The sequence below is a fragment of the Triticum urartu genome, chromosome 1A (assembly GCF_056163025.1).
Source record: "Triticum urartu cultivar PI428250 chromosome 1A, HENAU_Tu73, whole genome shotgun sequence".
NCBI lineage: Eukaryota > Viridiplantae > Streptophyta > Magnoliopsida > Poales > Poaceae > Triticum > Triticum urartu.
The window spans coordinates 233664909-233684146 of record NC_141873.1 but is presented as its reverse complement, the minus strand read 5'-3'; the positions used below and the strand labels follow the sequence as shown (position 1 = coordinate 233684146).

Here is a 19238-nt window from a genome sequence, read left to right as displayed (position 1 = left end):
ATCTTCAACCCCTACACAAATGACTTCGTCTTGGTCTACCTCGATGACATTTTGGTCTTTTCCAAGAACAAGGAAGATCATGCCAAGCACTTGCGTTTGGTGCTGGATAAGCTCAGAGAACATCAGTTCTACGCCAAGTTTTCTAAGTGCGAGTTTTGGCTTGATGAGGTTCTCTACCTTGGGCATATCATCTCTGCCAAGGGCATAGCAGTGAATCCTGAGAAGGTGTCTGCAATTGTGAATTGGGAACCACCTCAGAATGTGAAGCAACTCCGCAACTTCCTTGGTCTCGCAAGCTATTGTCGAAGGTTCGTTGAGAACTTCTCTAAGATCGCGAAGCCTCTTTCCAACCTTCTCCAGAAGCATGTGAAGTACGTCTGGTCTCCTGAATGTGACATCGCTTTCAACACCCTTAAAGAGAAATTAGTCACTGCTCCAGTTCTGACTCCTCCTGATGAATCCAAACCGTTCGAGGTCTTCTGTGATGCCTCTCTTCAAGGTCTTGGTGCAGTGTTGATGCAAGAGAAGAAAGTTGTGGCTTATACCTCTCGCCAGTTGAAGCCCAACGAGAAGAACTACCCCACTCATGACCTCGAGTTGGCGGCAGTTGTTCATGCTCTTTTAACTTGGAGACATCTCTTATTGGGAAGAAAAGTGGACATCTTCACTGACCACAAGAGTCTCAAGTACATCTTCACTCAGCCTAATCTCAACCTCAGGCAGACTCGTTGGGTCGAAATGATTCAAGAGTATAATCTGAGTATTGAATATACTCCAGGCAAGGCCAATGTAATTGCTGATGCATTGAGCAGGAAGGCTTACTGCAACAGTTCGATTCTCAAGCCTTACCAACCCGAGCTTTGTGAAGCTTTCCACAAAATCAAACTGCAAGTTGTCCCTCAAGGTTTCATCGCCAACCTCCAAGTCTCTCCTACTTTGGAAGATCATATTCGCGAGGCTCAACTTCTTGATGCTATGGTGAAGAAGGTGAAGATTGGGATTGCCAAGAGTCAACCTAAGTACAAGTGCTATCGCCTTGATGACAAGGATACTCTATTCTTCGAGGATCGCATTGTTGTGCCTAAAGGTGACCTTCGTAAAGTCATTACGAACGAGGATCACAATTCACTCCTCTCTATCCACCCTGGAAGTACAAAGATGTACCATGACCTCAAGCAGTCGTATTGGTGGACTTGAATGAAGCGCGAGATTTCTCAGTTCGTGAATGAATGTGATGTCTACAGAAGAGTGAAGGTAGAATACCAACGACCAGCTGGTCTCCTCCAACCTCTTGCCATTCCAGAATGGAAGTTTGACCACATTGAGATGGACTTCTTGACTGGATTTCCAAAGTCCAAGCGTGGCAATGATGCTATATTCGTTGTCATCGACAAACTCACTAAAGTGGCTCACTTTCTGCCTATCAAAGAATCCATCACAGCAGCTCAATTGGCAGAGCTTTATACCTCTCGGATTGTCTCTCTGCACGGCATTCCGCAGTTAATTTCTTCAGATCATGGCAGCATCTTCACCTTGAAGTTTTGGGATTCTTTTCAGAAGGCCATGGGCACCAACATCTGTTTCAGCACATCTTTTCATCCCCAAACTTGTGGACAAGTCGAGCGTGTCAATCAGATTCTTGAAGATATGCTCAGGGCTTGCGTTATCTCTTTTGGTATGAAGTGGGAAGATTGTCTTCCATATGCCGAGTTCTCCTACAACAACAGCTTTCAAGCGAGTTCGGGCAAGGCCCCATTTGAAATTCTCTATGGCAGGAAGTGTCGTACTCCTCTTAACTGGTCAGAGAATGGTGAACGTCAACTTCTTGGCAATGACTTGATCACAAAGGCAGAAGAGATGTGCAAAGTCATTCGTGATAACCTCAAAGCAGCACAATCGCGCCAGAAGAGCTACTATGATAGTAAGCATCGTGATTTGGATTTCAAGATCGGAGAGCATGTTTACCTCCGCGTCTCTCCAATGAAAGGTACTCGTCGCTTCGGTATCAAAGGGAAGCTTGCCCCTAGATACGTGGGTCCTTTCAAGATCGTCAGCAAGAGAGGCGATCTTGCCTATCAACTTGAGCTTCCCTCCAACTTTGCAAACGTGCACGACGTGTTTCATGTCTCTCAGCTCCGCAAGTGCTTCAAGACCCTTGACCGCACCGTCAACTTCGAAGACATTGATCTCCAAGAAGACCTGTCCTATCGTGAGCACCCAGTTGCTATTCTTGAAGAAACTGAGCGCAAGACTCGCAACAAGTCAATCAAATTCCTCAAAGTCAAGTGGTCACATCATTCCGACCGTGAAGCTACCTGGGAACATGAGGATCACCTCCGTTCTGAGTACCCGGAGTTTTTCCAGTCCTAGATCTAGGGACGAGATCCTTTCGTAGTGGTGGAGTGTTGTAACACCCCGGATGTAATTTACCTTATCTGTACTCCAACTCTTGCCGTTTCCGGCACTAAGTTATTTTATTCCTCGTTGTCGGGTTTTTATCTCCGTGTGTTGTTGTCTTTGTCATGCATCTCATATCATGTCATCATCTGCATTACATTTGCATACGTGTTCGTCTCATGCATCCGAGCATTTTCCCCGTTGTCTGTTTTGCATTCCGGCGCTCATATGTCACCCGGTGTCCCTTTCTACCTCTTTTCGTGTGTGTGTGTTAAACGTTTTCGGATTGGACCGAGACTTGTCATGCGGCCTTGGTTTACTACCGGTAGACTGCCTGTCAAGTTTCGTACCATTTGGACTTCGTTTGATACTCCAACGGTTAACCGAGGGACCGAAAAGGCCTCGTGTGTGTTGCAGCCCAACACCTCTCCAAACTGTCCCAAAACCCACCTAAACCCCTTTCATCATCTAGAGCGTTCGATCACGATCGCGTGGCCGAAAACCGCACCTCATTTGGAGCTTCCTAGCTCCCTCTACCTCTATAAATAGATCCCCTTCCAAAAATCCCGGGTCTCCTCTCCCCCTAACCCTAGAAACCTCCTCGCGCCGCGCCGGACATGTCCATCCGCGTCGCACGCCTCTCCGCCGCCGCTTGCAGCCACTCATAGGCTACCACGTGGCCTTCCGCCGGCCTCCACCATGCGCGGCCCGCCCGGCCCGTAGCTGGCCCCCGAGGCCCATCCGAATCCATCGCCGCTCGCCTTCGTCCTCCTCCCCTCCGGCTCGCCTCCGCCGCCAGGGGCCATCTCCGCCGCCCCGCTCCCCGCACGCCGGCTGGAGTTCATCGCCGGCCAGCCCCCGCGGCTCCCCGCGCCTCCAGAGCCGCCTCCAAGGGCCGGAGCCGCCGCCCGCCGTCAGATCCGGTCAGGGAGAGGCCGGCTTCGCCTCTCCTTCGCCTCCCCGCCGCCTTGCCGACCTCGCCGGAGTGGCCTCGGATTGCGTGCCCGCGAGGAACCCTAGATCTGAGGGTTGACCTTTTTGCCTGCGTTTCAATTTTTTTGCAATCTTCATCATGCCATAACTCTGCATTCGTAGCTCCGATTCTTGCGTGTAGCATATCAAAATGTTCGTCTCGACGAGTACATCATTTCATCTCATTGCATCATTTCCATTTGAGCTCATATTGATGCCCGAAATGCTGTTGGAAGAGGGCTATGTGAGGAATATGTCAGATCTCTTTCAGCAAATGGCATTTTGTCATTTTTGCCATGATTAATGTGTGCATGCTATGATCCTGAACTCTACATATGTTTTGATGAATGCCATGCCATCTTTACAGGGGTGTATGCCATGTATTTTTGTGATATTTGTGGTGACTAGCACAAGCTTGCAAAGTAGCGTAATCGTTAATGGTGATTTCAGGGACTTAGAATTTCACTAAGTCCTTGTCCTAATTTTGTTTTTATGCCATATGTTCATGTTGTTTCCTAGTGATTCGTGCCTCTTTTGAGGATGATAAGTAAGGATGTTTTGTTAATATTGTGGTGATCTATCTATCCATGTCTTTGTTTGAATTTATGGAGCACCCTAGATTGAGTCAATCGAGCTCTACTTTTGCTATAAAATGACCCTGGCAGATTGTTGACATGTTTAGCGATTTTGCCGAGGATGTTGCTATTGATCCGTGCATGCTATGTTGTTGTTATTGCCATGTCTAGATTCTATGCCATGTCTTCTTGATGGGTGTATGCTTAGTTTGTCATGCCATGCTCTGTAGTGAGTGCATCGAGCTTGTAAACATGCCTACTTGTTAACTGTTTTGCATGCTCCAGTTTTTCACTAAGTCTGAATCTGTTTGTGTTTTTGCTATGTTCACATGCTTGCATTTGTATATTCTGATCCCTTTTGGCTCAAGGTCACTAAGGGACTTTTGTTATGTGCTTAGAGTAGCTTCATTCCATGCCATGCCTTGCCTTGCCATGATATGTTCCTGTAGCATGTAGTTTTCATGCTCTAAAGTGTGCTTCCTGATGATAAATTCCAGACTTGTGTTAATTTCACTAAGTCTGAAACCTGTCATCATTTGCACTTTTGCCATGCTTGTTTGAACCTGTTAATGAGTGAATTAGCCGTAGCTCAGTGTTCATCTTTTGTCAAGCTTCATGAGAGGATCCCTACCATGTATTTTGTTGTCATGTTTGAGTGCTGTAGCATATTTATCTTGATGCATTTAGTTGGTCACTTGCTGATTATCGCAGACCGGTGCCATATTTGTTTTGCTTGCCATTTCCAAACCGTGCATCCGATTCCGGTGATCTTTATATCGATTTCAACCGAAATCACCTCACCTTTCCAGTGGCACTCTTGGATTTCAAAGTTGAGGCCAGGTTCAATCATTCCTTTGCAAATCTTGCATATGCATCACATACCGCATCCCGCATATCATACCATGTTTGCATCATGTTGCTTGAGCATTGCACGTGGTTGATTGTAATATTTTTGCTTGTTGTTATTGTTTGGGTAGAGCCGGGAGACGAGTTCGTGAACGAGGAGCCCATTGAGTTCGCTTACAAGGATCAAGGCAACCCTGGAAACTTTGCAGGCAAGATGACCATACCCTCGAAATCACTTCTATCTTTACTTGCTAGATGCTCGCTCTTTTGCTATGCCTATGATACGATACCTACCACTTGCTTATCATGCCTCCCAAATTGCCATGTCAAACCTCTAACCCACCATGTCCTAGCAAATCATTGTTTGGCTATGTTACCGCTTCGCTCAGCCCCTCTTATAGCGTTGCTAGTTGCAGGTGAAGTTTGGAGATCGTTCCTTGTTGGAACATTGCTTATTGTTGGGATATCACAATATTATCTTGTTTATCTTAATGCATCTATATACTTGGTAAAGGGTGGAAGGCTCGGCCTTATGCCTGGTGTTTTGTTCCACTCTTGCCGCCCTAGTTTCCGTCATATTGGTGTTATGTTCCCGGATTTTGCGTTCCTTACACGGTTGGGTTATAAGGGAACCCCTTGACAGTTCGCCTTGAATAAAACTCTTCCAGCAATGCCCAACCTTGGTTTTACCATTCGCCACCTAGCCTTTTCCCTTGGGTTTCGCGGACTCAAGGGTAATCTTTATTTTAACACCCCCCGGGCCAGTGCTTCTCTAAGTGTTGGTCCAACTGAGTGATGTCCGGGCTACCAGGGGCAACTCTGGGTTGGCCTACCCGACGTCTGGCTCATCTGAGTGTGCCCTGAGAACGAGATATGTGCAGCTCCTATCGGGATTTGTCGGCACATTCGGGCAGTGTTGCTGGTTTAGTTTTACCATTGTCGAGGATGTCTTGTAACCGGGATGCCGAGTCTGATCGGATTGTCTTGGGAGAAGGAATATCCTTCGTTGACCATGAGAGCTTGTGATGGGCTAAGTTGGGACTCCCCTGCAGGGATTTGAACTTTCGAAAGCCGTGCCCGCAGTTATGGGCAGATGGGAATTTGTTAATGTCCGGTTGTAGATAACCTGAAACTTTACTTAATTAAAATGCACAAACCGCGTGTGTTACCGTGATGGTCTCTTCTCGGTGGAGTCCGGGAAGTGAACACGGTGTTGGAGTAATGCTTGACGTTGGTTGTTCTAGGATCACTTCTTGATCATAGTTGTTCGACCGTGCTTTTGCCTTCTCTTCTCGCTCTCTTTTGCGAATATGTTAGCCACCATATATGCTAGTCGCTTGCTGCAGCTCCACATCATACCTTTACCTTACCTATAAGCTTAAACAGTCTTGATCGCGAGGGTGCGAGATTGCTGAGTCCCCGTGACTCACAGTTTACTTCCAAAACCAGATGCAGGGACCGATGATACCGTTCCAGATGACATGATCGAGCTCAAGTGGGAGTTCGATGAAGACTCTCGCCATTACTATGTGTCTTTCCCAGATGATCAGTAGTGGTGCCAAGTTGGGGCGATCGGGGATTTTGTCGCATTTGGGGGTTGTTCTTTATTTTGGTTCCGTAGTCGGACCCTGAGTGTATTGGATGAATGTAATGACTTATTCATGTATTTGTGTGACATGGCGAGTGTAAGCCAACTATGTACCTTTCCCCCCTTTATTTATTTACATGGGTTGTTGTGAAGATTACCTCACTTGCGACATTGCTTTCAATGCGGTTATGCCTCTAAGTCGTGCTTCGACACGTAGGAGATATAGCCGCATCGAGGGCGTTACAAGTTCATACTTGAACATATAGAACATCACGTTGTGAATAACTGGAATAAACAAGATATACTACGAACAACCAAAGATAGCATTTGAAGCTGGACATATGCTAAGTACAATCAACCAAAAAACTTTAAAAGATGCATATGCTAGCTATAACAACCTTAACAACAAGCAAATATATGCATTCCTATCGGTATGTTTAAAACTGGTATTGATGAAAATGTACTGCACAGTAAATAGTTGCACATATAGAGCATCACATTGTGAACAACCGAAATAAACAAGACATACTGCAAACAACCGAATATAGCAATTAAAACTAGACATATTCTCATTACACTACAAAAGGGACTCGACAAAACAAATCATGGGTCCCCCCCTATGTAGAGGCACGACAAAACAAATCATGGATTTTCTCACTTGTCACAGATGGGCTCGTTCCCATGGGAAGAGCACAGACCCTGGGTGCGCTCCATGTTTGTGATGTCCCAAGACCGGCGCTCCAGATGCCTTCCATGGATTCCGAGATTCGTCGTGTGATTTGTGTGGTTCGTTGCATTCATCTTTGCATCATGTGCATTGCATTATGTCATCATGCACCCCTTTTAAAAACTCAACCAAATAAATTGCATAGATCGTTGATCTATTTAAACCGAGGGAATTCACATGGTGAGTTCTCTTTATAACATATCCTCCCAATATTTAGTGAGCTATATTAAAAATATTCCACTGACTTTGGAATCACCAAAAACACACTTGCAAATATTCCCCATGTCTTTTCTGCTTCAAGTTTTCTCCTCAAACTTCGCACATAAATTCTGTCATCTTTTCCTGAGCTCCACCAAAAATCTTAACATTTTGGGGCACTTCTAAAACCTAGTCCTAGTTCAAACCCATTTGAATGAAATTCAAATGAGTTTGAATTTATATCTTTCGATCATGACACTTCTATTTTTCCTGGATCAAGCACATTTTTGTGAGTCCAAAAAATTATCCGCATGCTCAAATTCGTTCCCTAAACCCCTCTTCCTTTTTCCCTTCTCTCTAATGCTTTCTCTTAAAGTAGAATTAAGAGAGAGAGAGGGGGGGGCAACTCAGCCACATCCGGTCTAACCCAGCCGGCCACTTGGGCCTCCTACAGCTCAGCAGCCCAACCTGGAACCCAGGCCGGCCCACCAGTGGCCAAGGCCCAGCCAGCCTCTAAGCCCGAAGCCCAGCCGACGCTCCCCCACCAGTTCTAACCCTAACCCCATCTCATGATCCCCTCAGCATCTCTCTCCCTCTCGTCCTCCCCCACCGCCGCAGCTTCACACCTGCGCCTCGTGCCCGATCCCTGGTGCCCCTGTTCCCCGCGCCCGTGGCCCTTGACGTTCGCTGGAGCTGCAGCTCCTCCCCATGCCAGCGCGACCCCGTGCGCCGTCGTCGAACTTCGTCGTCCTTCTGCACATCGTCGCCGACCCCGCTTCACCTCGCTGCGGCTACTGCCCCGCCGGCGAGCATCTGCTCTGCCGCCCCTGCCTCGACCTCCTCTGCAAGGGCAAGCCGCGCCGCCCCGTCGACCCGCCTCGTCCTCGCGTCTCCGGCCTCGTCCCCGACCCCATCTGCCGGATCTGGCCGGATCGAGCCGGCCCACGGCCGCCATCACCACCAGCTTGCTCCGTCGCTCGTCGGACCTGCTTTGTTGCCGTCGCCTTGCTGCCCGCGCCCTTCCTCTGCTGCACTTCCAACGACGGGCCTTGGGATCCTTCTCTCGTGCCGGCCTTCTTGCAGCTCCGACCGGATACGCCCCTTGCACCACCTTGGTCGTGGGTTTGCCGCTGCTCTACTTCTCGAGCTGCGGCTCGAGGCTGTAACCCTGTGGGCGCGACCACCACCTTCTGTTGCATCCCGTGCACACCCTTTTTTTCTTAGTCATGGAGGCCAAGATCACCAACTAATTGTTGGACTCAAGGACCATCAGGACCAAGACCGCCCCGAACCACGACATCTCGCCGGATCGTCAAGACCATCTCGGTTTTCGCAAGTACCACTACGCCCGAAGGAATTGGATGCACCAAGTTCCACGACCGTCGCCAAAACCCGAGACGAAGTACCCCCTATAGTTCGTCGAGACTGGCAAATCACAAAACCATCCTGGATATCGTCAAGTACCACGACGACCCAGTAAGAGTTCGGATTCGTCAAGTTCGACTACCGTGGCGTGAACCACTACTCCCACGACGATGTGTGTATCACTACCATCGACCCTCCAAGACCCCGTGGACGTCAAGTTCCTCGCCGTGACCCCGAACATCTATGGAAACTTGTGCGACTAAGAACGTGAACGACTATCGTCGCCAAGATCGCTTGTACCACTACCATCGCCGAGGACCGATAGTACCACTACTTCCCACAATGACCCGTGAACGACTACTTCCACTACGACCGTCCCGAGAACGTCTACTTCCTCTAAATTGCACCGAACCCGAACCGTCCCGTTTGCACACTTCAAAGGTATAACTGCAGAGACGATGACCCGTGGATGAATGCATGTGTTGTATCAGATGCATGTTTAGATGTTGTATCCGCCCGTGAACGTTAGTTGATCCCTCGTTTGGCACCGTCTTCGACACGTGGGACACCCGGTTGCTGGGATCACCTCACCATCCTTGCATGACATGCTCATGCCCACTACCTTTTTCACCGGTATCTCCGTGGTCTACCGGAATCGATATGTTGCCGTGACATCATTTTTGGATTCGTTGCTGTGACACCCTTGTCCTTTCGCCATGGCGACAAATGCTCTATATCATCCTTCATGTCAACATTTTCAGAAAAAATGCATCAACTTGTTTATGTCATCCGCATCATGATAACAACATTTAAAGTAATTAAAATTGTTGTTTGCATCAAATTGCTAAATGACATGTGGGGATTACCGGAATTGTTGTTTGTTCTTTCCGGCCTCACTTAAACTTGCGTTATTTATGCTACACCTCTTGCAAAGTTTGACAACATTTAATATTGTTGAGTACTTAAATGGGAGAGAACAAAATAATTGTTGTGGTGTTTCGTCAATATGCAACTCGTTGCATATTGAGCTCCACTTAACTTGTAGTATTGTTTGTGCACTTTGCCATGCCATGAATCATTAAACCGGACATGCATCATCCTTGGTTGTGCATCATGCCATGTTTATGCTTGTGTGTTTACTATGTTGCTTGCTTCTTTCCGGTTTGCTTCTCTCGTTAGCTTCGGATTCGTTCCGGAGTTGTGAGGATTCTTTCGACTATGTCCGTTTGTCTTCTTCGTGGACTCGTTCTTCTTCCTTGCGGGATCTCAGGCAAGATGACCATTACCCTCGATATCACTTCTATCTTTGCTTGCTAGTTGTTTGTTCTATCGCTATGCCACGTTACCTACCACTTGTTTATCATGCCTCCCATATTGCCATGTCAAGCCTCTAACCCACCTTCCTAGCAAACCGTTGTTTGGCTATGTTACCGCTTTGCTCAGCCCCTCTTATAGCGTTGTTAGATGCAGGTGAAGTTGAAGATTGCTCCATGTTGGAACATGTTTATGTTGGGATATTACAATGGTGTACGGTGGAACCCTAAGTGGAGATCTTTCACGAATTGGAGGGGGAATCCCCAAGAACAAGATGAACACAAGAGGGAAAACAAGAGGAACACTCAAGAACAAATCCAATCACACATCCACTAGACAATCAAACACACAAGATCCACAAGGTACATGAAAAATCAAAGGGAAATAAGATACATGGTAGAGTTCATCCCAAATCCTATGAAGGAGATGAGGGCTTGATGATCTAGATAGATCCTTCCCTCAAGAGGGGTCTTCATCCACTAGGGATCTTCTCCAATGGAGGCCTTGAACTCCAATGGAGTGTCTTTCTCTCAAGAGGAATCCCACAAGGGAGATACATGAGCTAAGCTCTAGTGTTTAGATCTATTCTTAGCTAAGTCTAAATGGAGGAGATGAAGGAGTATATATAGGTCCAAGGGATGAAGGGGTAAGCAGGGGCGAAATGGGGATTACATGGGCAAAGCCCGCAGCAACACACAGGGGGCCCCGTGTGCATGGGGTAAGTGGAGCCCGTGCGCACGGGGTATCCAGAGACCTGACGCAAGGGCCCGTGGATACGGGGGTCCCGTGGGCACGGTACACGCCCGTGTGCACGGGGGCTTCAGGACCGCCAGCCTGGGAGGCCCATGGGCACGGGGTCGGAGGGGCCCGTGCGCACGGGGTTGCCTGGGAGCTGCTGCCTTCTTCTTGGCGCTTCCTTCTCTGCTTCCAGGCTTCCCTCTTGGATGGTGTAGATGTTCTCTTCTTCTTGGACTCCTCCTCGATGAATGTGTAGCTCCGCTCACACCTATGTATGCATACGAGAGAGGGGTCAAGTAGTATACCATCCTCGAGAGGTACAAGTGGACACGTATAAAGGAGATGATTCACCTTTGTATGTATGAAGTAGATATGGCACGTGTCACTTGCCAAATGGACTCTTGACATGGTGATGTCCATAGGATGCTCCGCATCATCCCCTCCCCCTTGGGAAAGATCCAACCTCGGATCGAAATCCAAATCACCATGGGAAAGAGATGATGTTGTCGTGTAGTAGTGGACGATCACCAAGAATTCATCATCTTGTAGTTCCAAATGGTCACTCTCCGATGTCGTACCGTCTTGTAATTCCTTCAAAAGGAGCAAAGATAACAAGCACTTGGAAAAACAAATGTGGTTGGCGTAAGAGCAAAACCAAGCATTCAGGAGGTGATTCACCCAACAAGTGTTGTCATCAAGCATAGCATATGGTTTGACAAAGAAGTGTGGCATGGCATTTAAGCATATAAGGTGAGCACAATCAAGGACATCAGGGAAACAAGTATGCAAATGGGAGGTAAAGATGCTAATATGTGTGACAAGTGAACAAGAATCAACCTCAAGATCATAGCAAGAATGCGCAATGTGCTCAACAAAAGGTCTATGGTAGGCATAGGAATCATTCACAACACCAAGTAGAATGAGGTGTCTAAACACATGGGTCAAGTGCAAGACAATCCAAGCATAATGTGCAAGGGGTGTAGTGAATATAGTGTGGCACTCAACACAATAGAAAGAGCAAGTGTTCATCATGTGTGAGGCAATCAAGGCAAGCATGTAGCAATCGATGGGACATGGCATATGTGAAGTGATGACATTGTTGCAACCAAACATATGAGAGGAGCAAGTAATCCAAGAATTGGATGCAACACACAAGGCATATATATCATGATGAAAAATAAGTCTCATGGTGCAAGCAACACAAGTAGTATGATCCGCAATTGCCATGCTCAAGAAAGATGTCACCTTGAAGGCGTGTCCTTGTGCATTCTTCACAATGCCGAAGAGGTAGCAAAGGTGTTGGAGAAGCGATTCGTGGTCGAAAGGTGGTTCGCTCTCAAGAGCTCGGATTGTCAACTCACGTGACGTGGAAGTTGACACGAAGTCCAAGTATCCTACACATGCACACAACAAAAGAAAGAACGTATGCGCATGGTAGATAAACACATCATCCATCATGATGGTTCTCTTCTTTTGCACATAACCATTAGAAGCACAAGTGTGTGAAGAATATGATGCAACAATGGCAATATTCATGGCACTAGTTATATGGTGCAAAGAGGTAAGACAAGCATGCTTCATAAGGAATATGTCAAAATCTCCAAATATATGTGAGAATGCTATGGGGGCAAACTCATTATCAAGACTAAAGGCATAATTGCACTCAACACATGGCAAATCATCTAGCATGAGAGAGGCAACACATGGAGATATATGACAAGAAGCAATAACAATCATGTGCAAAGCATGTAAATGGTTGTCATCAACCGCATGAAGTGAGCAAGTATGAATCATCGGTGATGCAATAAGGCAAGCAATCATAAGAATCAAGTCGTGCAAGCTAGTAGTGTGAAGATGCAACATACTAGAGGAAATCATGGCAATCATGTCATGTGAGCAAATAATAAGCATAGGCAATGCACATGGCATATCGCAAGCACAAACACAAAGCAAGATGAAAGTGTCATCATAGGTATGGGGCACAAAGCAAACATGGCAATAACAAGCAATATCTCCACCAAGCTTGCAAATACACATACAAGTATGAGAATCAATCATCATGTGTAATGCAAAGCATGGGTCACGAATGCATGGCAAAGGCATAGTAATGAACATATCATGCAAAGTGAACATGACAAGATGGGCATAGAATAGGTAATGGATAATAACCCATAGCCAAGGGAGGGCCATGTAGAAGTAATGCGCGAAGTCTTTGCACGAAGAGAGTGGTGGGAAAGACAATCCATGGGATCCCAAGTCATCTTTGCTCTCTAGAGCTCATTTTGTCAACTTGTGGGATTGCGAGGTTGACAAGAATTCATGGGTACCTACACAAAGGAGACACAAACGAAAGAAATTGTGTGTGTGGTAAATGTACACATCATCCATCATGATGTGTATGTGCACATGAGAGTTAGCACAGGATAAGCATCGCTCAAAGAAATTTGATGCATGGTATAAGAACATGTCATCCATCATGAAAGAATAGTTATTGTGTATAACATGACGGGGATGCAAATTGAGCATATAAGTATAAGGATCATGCAATGGATGGGATGAACCAAAATCTCCTAAAATGTATGAGGAAACTATGGGGGTCTCCTCATGAGCAATGTTGGAAACGTCATATGGAGAAAATGGACAACATCCAAAACAATGCATATCCGAAGCTAGGTGTTCATGGCATGGCATATGAGATAAATGATGCAAAGGGAGCATATCAATATCATCACAAGAAAAACAAATGCCAATAACCATGGGCTTGTCATCTATGCTATATGTGCAGATTGGGTTAATCTGAATGGCATATGCATAGTCACTATGAAGAGATTGCAAATATGACATGTGGTCGATCTCATGCATAGCATATGACAAGTCAAGCGGATTGGCAAACATGATGTGACCGAGAGAATTAGCACAAGAAATCCTATGTAACATGGCATCACAACTAATAGACTCCACATGGCAGTCATCATAGTCATCATAAATAGGTAAATCATCGCATGGGGAAGTCACACTAGCATAAAGCATGGAAATAGGTTGATCAACATCATGCAAGCAATCAATGTCATGATAGTCCACTAGTGGGACAAGAGCATCACCTTCACCTATGTTACGTTTGTCATTCCACTCAAGTGGTGTAGGTGAGGTGGTAAAGACCAAATGGTGGTCATCATCATCAACTTGATGGAACCATGTGGGGGTGCATCATATTCCACTATGGCCATCGTCTTGTCCAAAGGTAGGACGTGGTCATCGTGAATCGGCGTGTAATCATATATGGGACCTAGAACCAAATGAGAAGACACAATAGAGGTAGAGGTCAAGTCGTTAGAAATCATAGTGGCCTCACATGCCCTATCAACTACCTCACTCTCTCTATGTGGTGGTTCACTCACTCCCTCACAATAGGTGCACTCAAACTCACATATGGTGGAGTCACTCTTCTCACTCAAGAGGTGGGGGTTGTGGCTCTCCTCACATGGGAATTGTGGAAACACATCATATATGGGGATAGTGGTGAAGTCACTCTCACTCTCAATATGGTGGCAAAAGTCACTCAAGTCATCATGCGTCGCCGTGGTCGAGGTGACATACTCAACCATCTCATCACCGTCGCCATGGATGAAGGCCGAAGATGGCACATCATCACTCTCGCCTCCTAAGATGGAAGCATCATCCTTGCTCGCCACCGTGTCGCTCGCCTCCAAAGCTTGGTCGTTGAAGGTCTCGTAGTTGAACTCGTCGTCGCACCGTCTTGAAAAAGAGTCATAGGAGACTCGGCATCATCAATGGAACAAAGAGGGATGGCGGTGAAGTTGAACTTGGGAGCATCGTTTTGGAGCTCGTCGGGCTTGGACATCGTGGTGGTACTAGCCTCATGCTCGTTGTGTTGGAGCTTGGTCTTCGAGAAGTGTGCTTGGGGTGGAGAAGCCTTGGCCTTGATGAGTTCTTGTTCCGCCTTGAGAGCACCAATGTAGTTGTCGTCGAGGGACTTGTAGTTCTCGAGGAAGATAGGATTGGAGATGTCGTTTTTCAATCCCATCATGAAGTGGAACTTCATTGACATGGGGTCGTCCACGCCGGCACGTCGCAAGGCATGCTTCATCTCCTTGAAGTACTCATCGACGGACTTGGATCCTTGGATGGTGTTCTCCAATTGGCGTAGAAGTTGTTCCGTGTAGGTTGGAGGCACGAACTCTCGCCGCATAGCTTTCTTCGTCTTGGGCCAACTCATGTCATAGCTCTCCGAAGGTGCGTGAAGCCACCATGTGGACGCGTAGTCTTGGAAGTTTCTTGAGGCGCACTTCACTCGATCTTCGGGAGGGACTTGATGTAGCTTGAGGTAGTCATCCATCAAACGCTCCCACTCGAGATACTCCTTGGGTTCTAGAGTCCCATAGAAAGGAATCTCGTGGTTGGTGTCGAGGTCGTAGTAGCTCGAGGGAGTAGTGGACTTGAGCTCGTGGAGTAGGCGAAGATGCCGTACGTCTGAAGGCGAAGATGCCTTGAAGTCACTTGGCGAAGATGCCAAAGGTGTTGAAGAAGCCGTAGCCTTGTAGTCGATGTTACTGTACTATATGGCCCGTGCGCATGGGGGTGCTGTAGGCCATGTGCACGGGGTCCCATGTGCACGGGGGTCGAGGGCCCGTGTGCACGGGGGTGGCAGAGAAGCCAACTCTCGTCCAGTAGGTCGCTCTTCATGGTCTTGTCGATGTCGATGCTTGTGTGTACTTGTTGGAGATGGTAGCACGGAAGTCTTTGCACTTGAGCGTCTTCTCGAAGATGAGGAAGACCGCTTGCCGTTCTTGATGAGGACCTTGAGCTCCTCCATGTGCTTGTCCATCTTGGCGTCGATGACATTCTTCATAGCATCGAACTCGTCGTCGTGGTTGTAGACCGGAGGTGAAATGCCTTGCCTATCCATCACAAAACTCGAGCAAAGGTGAGTAGGAAATGAGATAAACAATACCAAGCTACCTTTTCCCAAAGTTGAGGATGTATCTCGTATCACTCAATGTGAGATGAAAGAATAGTGGAATTGGTACCGGACTTGTTCACTCACACCTATCAAGTAAAGCTTATGGTGGAGCTCGGTGAGGATAGTGGCACAAAAATTTGATGCAAAGTGTTAGCAAGAGTCAATAATGTTGGAAAAGATTCACAAATTCGCAAAGTGAAACAAGTAGACCAATAGCAATATGTGGCACACGGAAACACACACACAGATAGATAAATGGGGTCGTGCAACCAAGGAATGAGCACAAAATGTGGAATCCACGGAAAACGCTCGTGTTGCACAACTCAAGAGAGACGCTAGCAGGATTGCTCAATAGGCGGATACGACACTTGTGCACAACCTATAAGATGCAAAATGTATGAGCTTTCTATCCCAAGTATGCTATGTGTATGATGTTCCCGTTATTCTTCTCAAGGTGATCCAAGATGATCGGATATGAAAATCTTATGCGCAATGTGGTATGATGCTATGTCACTTGCTTACAAGCTCTTTGCTCTCTTTTCTTTTGCTTAAAAGCTTATTCTATTTTTTTGATATGGCCACTATGCGAAACACACAAACCAAGATAGCAATTGTGTATATGCGGGAACAATCTTGTGACACAAGAGATGATATGATGATACAAATATGATATGGTATGTATGCAATGGAAGGTGTAGATCACTAATGTGCACAAGTAAAGTTGTCGGCAATACTCAAATGGCTAGTCTCGACAGGCAAGTGACGCAAAAGGGGCTAGGGGTTATCAATGCAATTGCAAGGGGAATGTACAATGGTGTCGTCGAGGTTACCGTCCTTGAAGATGGTGAGTGGCGGTGTTCTTGATGTAGATACCAAGATGATGGAGACTCGTCCCTAAGTAGCCGAAACACCTTAGGAAACGGTAAAAAATCATGAACTCAAAATCTCACGGACAAAAGTCAAATGGTGGTAGTGGAGATGGCAATGTGGAAGTGGTGGTGATGGATGATGAAGAAGCAACCGTCCCTAAGTAGCCGAAACACCTTAGGAGACTCAAGTCATCACTCAAACAACCACAAATGCTAAATGGAGCAAAATGGGTTAGGTTGCGGAAGGCTATGGTGGTTTTGCGGATGATATGGTGGAAGGCCTAGGCAAAGATGCCAAAATGTAAAAAATTTGATGGAGTCAAATGGTGTTGGAGCCTATCTAGGTGGATGGGGGATGTCCATAGCTACTCATCGAGCTAAAGAACGCGAAAATCGAACTCCGGATGTGGAAGTTATGGGCGAAATGGTGAAGTACTCGTGGCTGTTGTAGGGGGGCCGTGCGCACGGGGTCTAGGGCCCGTGGGCACGGGGTGCCGTGCGCACGGTACACACACCGAGGGCACGGGGTCACCTGGGACATGCGGGTTTGGCGGATTTCTTCCCGTTCTGTGCTCCAGATGGATGGATCTCTTTGCTTTGGTGTAGCTGGGGGTATGGGGGTGGTATGGGAGGGTGGGTGGTCGAAGGGGAAGCGGTCGAAACACACTGGAAGGGACATGCGCACGGGATCTGTCTGGCCCGTGTGCATGGGGTCCCGATGGCCCGTGTGCACGGGGTGCTCTGTGAGCGGATGAACTGCTCCGGATCCGTGGGTAAATTCGAAATTGGGGTCAAAGTCGAAGGATGGAAGGTAGGGGAAGGTGGAGAAAAGCTAGATCCACTTGAAACCAAGCAAATCCATGGATCAAATCCAACAAAACATCATCAAAACCAACAAATCACAAAAAATTTTGGGGCTATTTTTGGTGGGGAATTTTCGAATTTAGGACGAAATCAACAAAACTAGGCTAGAAAACAAAGAGGGGGGCTCCAATTTCGTGAGAAACCATGGCTCATGATACCAAAATAGTGTAGGGTGGAACCCTAAGTGGAGATCTTTCACGAATTGGAGGGGGAATCCCCAAGAACAAGATGAACACAAGAGGAACACTCAAGAACAAGTCCAATCACACATCCACTAGACAATCAAACACAAGATCCACAAGGTACATGAACATGAAGGAAATATGCCCTAGAGGCAATAATAAAGTTATTATTTATTTCCTTATATCATGATAAATGTTTATTATTCATGCTAGAATTGTATTAACCGGAAACATAATACTTGTGTGAATACATAGACAAACAAAGTGTCACTAGTATGCCTCTACTTGACTAGCTCGTTAATCGAAGATGGTTATGTTTCCTAACCATAAACAAAAGAGTTGTTATTTGATTAACGGGATCACATCATTAGGAGAATGATGTGATTGACATGACCCATTCCATTAGCTTAGCACCCGATCGTTTAGTATGTTGCTATTGCTTTCTTCATGACTTATACATGTTCCTATGACTATGAGATTATGCAACTCCCATTTGCCGGAGGAACACTTTGTGTGCTACCAAACGTCACAACGTAACTGGGTGATTATAAAGGAGCTCTACAGGTGTCTCCAAAGGTACATGTTGGGTTGGCGTATTTCGAGATTAGGATTTGTCACTCCGATTGTCGGAGAGGTATCTCTGGGCCCTCTCGGTAATGCACATCACATAAGCCTTGCAAGCATTGCAACTAATGAGTTAGTTGTGAGATGATGTATTATGGAACGAGTAAAGAGACTTGCCGGTAACGAGATTGAACTAGGTATTAAGATACCGACGATCGAATCTCGGGCAAGTAACATACCGATGGCAAAGGGAACAACGTATGTTGTTATGCGATCTGACCGATAAAGATCTTCGTAGAATATGTGGGAGCCAATATGAGCATCCAGGTTCCGCTATTGGTTATTGACTGGAGACGTGTCTCGGTCATGTCTACATTGTTCTCGAACCCGTAGGGTCCGCACGCTTAAGGTTTCAATGACAGTTATATTATGAGTTTATGAGTTTTGATGTACCGAAGGAGTTCGGAGTCCCGAATGAGATCGGGGACATGACGAGGAGTCTCGAAATGGTCGAGGCGTAAAGATCGATATATTGGACGACTATATTCGGACATCGGAAAGGTTCCGAGTGATTCGGGTATTTTTTGGAGTACCGGAGAGTTACGGGAATACGTATTGGGCCTTATTGGGCCATACGGGAAAGAAGAAAAAGGGCCTCAAGGGTGGCCGCACCCCTCCCCTTGGTCTGGTCCGAATTGGACTAGGGAAGGGGGGCGCCCCCTTCCTTCCTTCTCCTTTTCCCTTTCTCTTTTCCTATTCCATATGGGAGGTGGAATCCTACTAGGACTAGGGAGTCCTAGTAGGACTCCACACTTGGCGCGCCCCCTCCTAGGGCCGGCCTCCTCCTCCCTTGCTCCTTTATATACGGGGGCAAGGGGGCACCTCTAGACACAAGTTGATCCACGTGATCATATTCTTAGCCGTGTGCGGTGCCCCCTTCCACCATAATCCTCGATAATATTGTAGCGGTGCTTAGGCGAAGCCCTGCGACGGTAGAACATCAAGATCGTCACCACGCCGTCGTGCTGACGGAACTCTTCCCCGACACTTTGCTGGAT

General features: G+C 46.9%; 1 pseudogene; it reads right to left on the bottom strand.

Annotated features, from left to right (window-relative positions):
- Positions 1-11279: 11279 nt before the first annotated feature.
- Positions 11280-15647, bottom strand: LOC147990680 (uncharacterized; annotated as a pseudogene).
- Positions 15648-19238: the final 3591 nt, after the last annotated feature.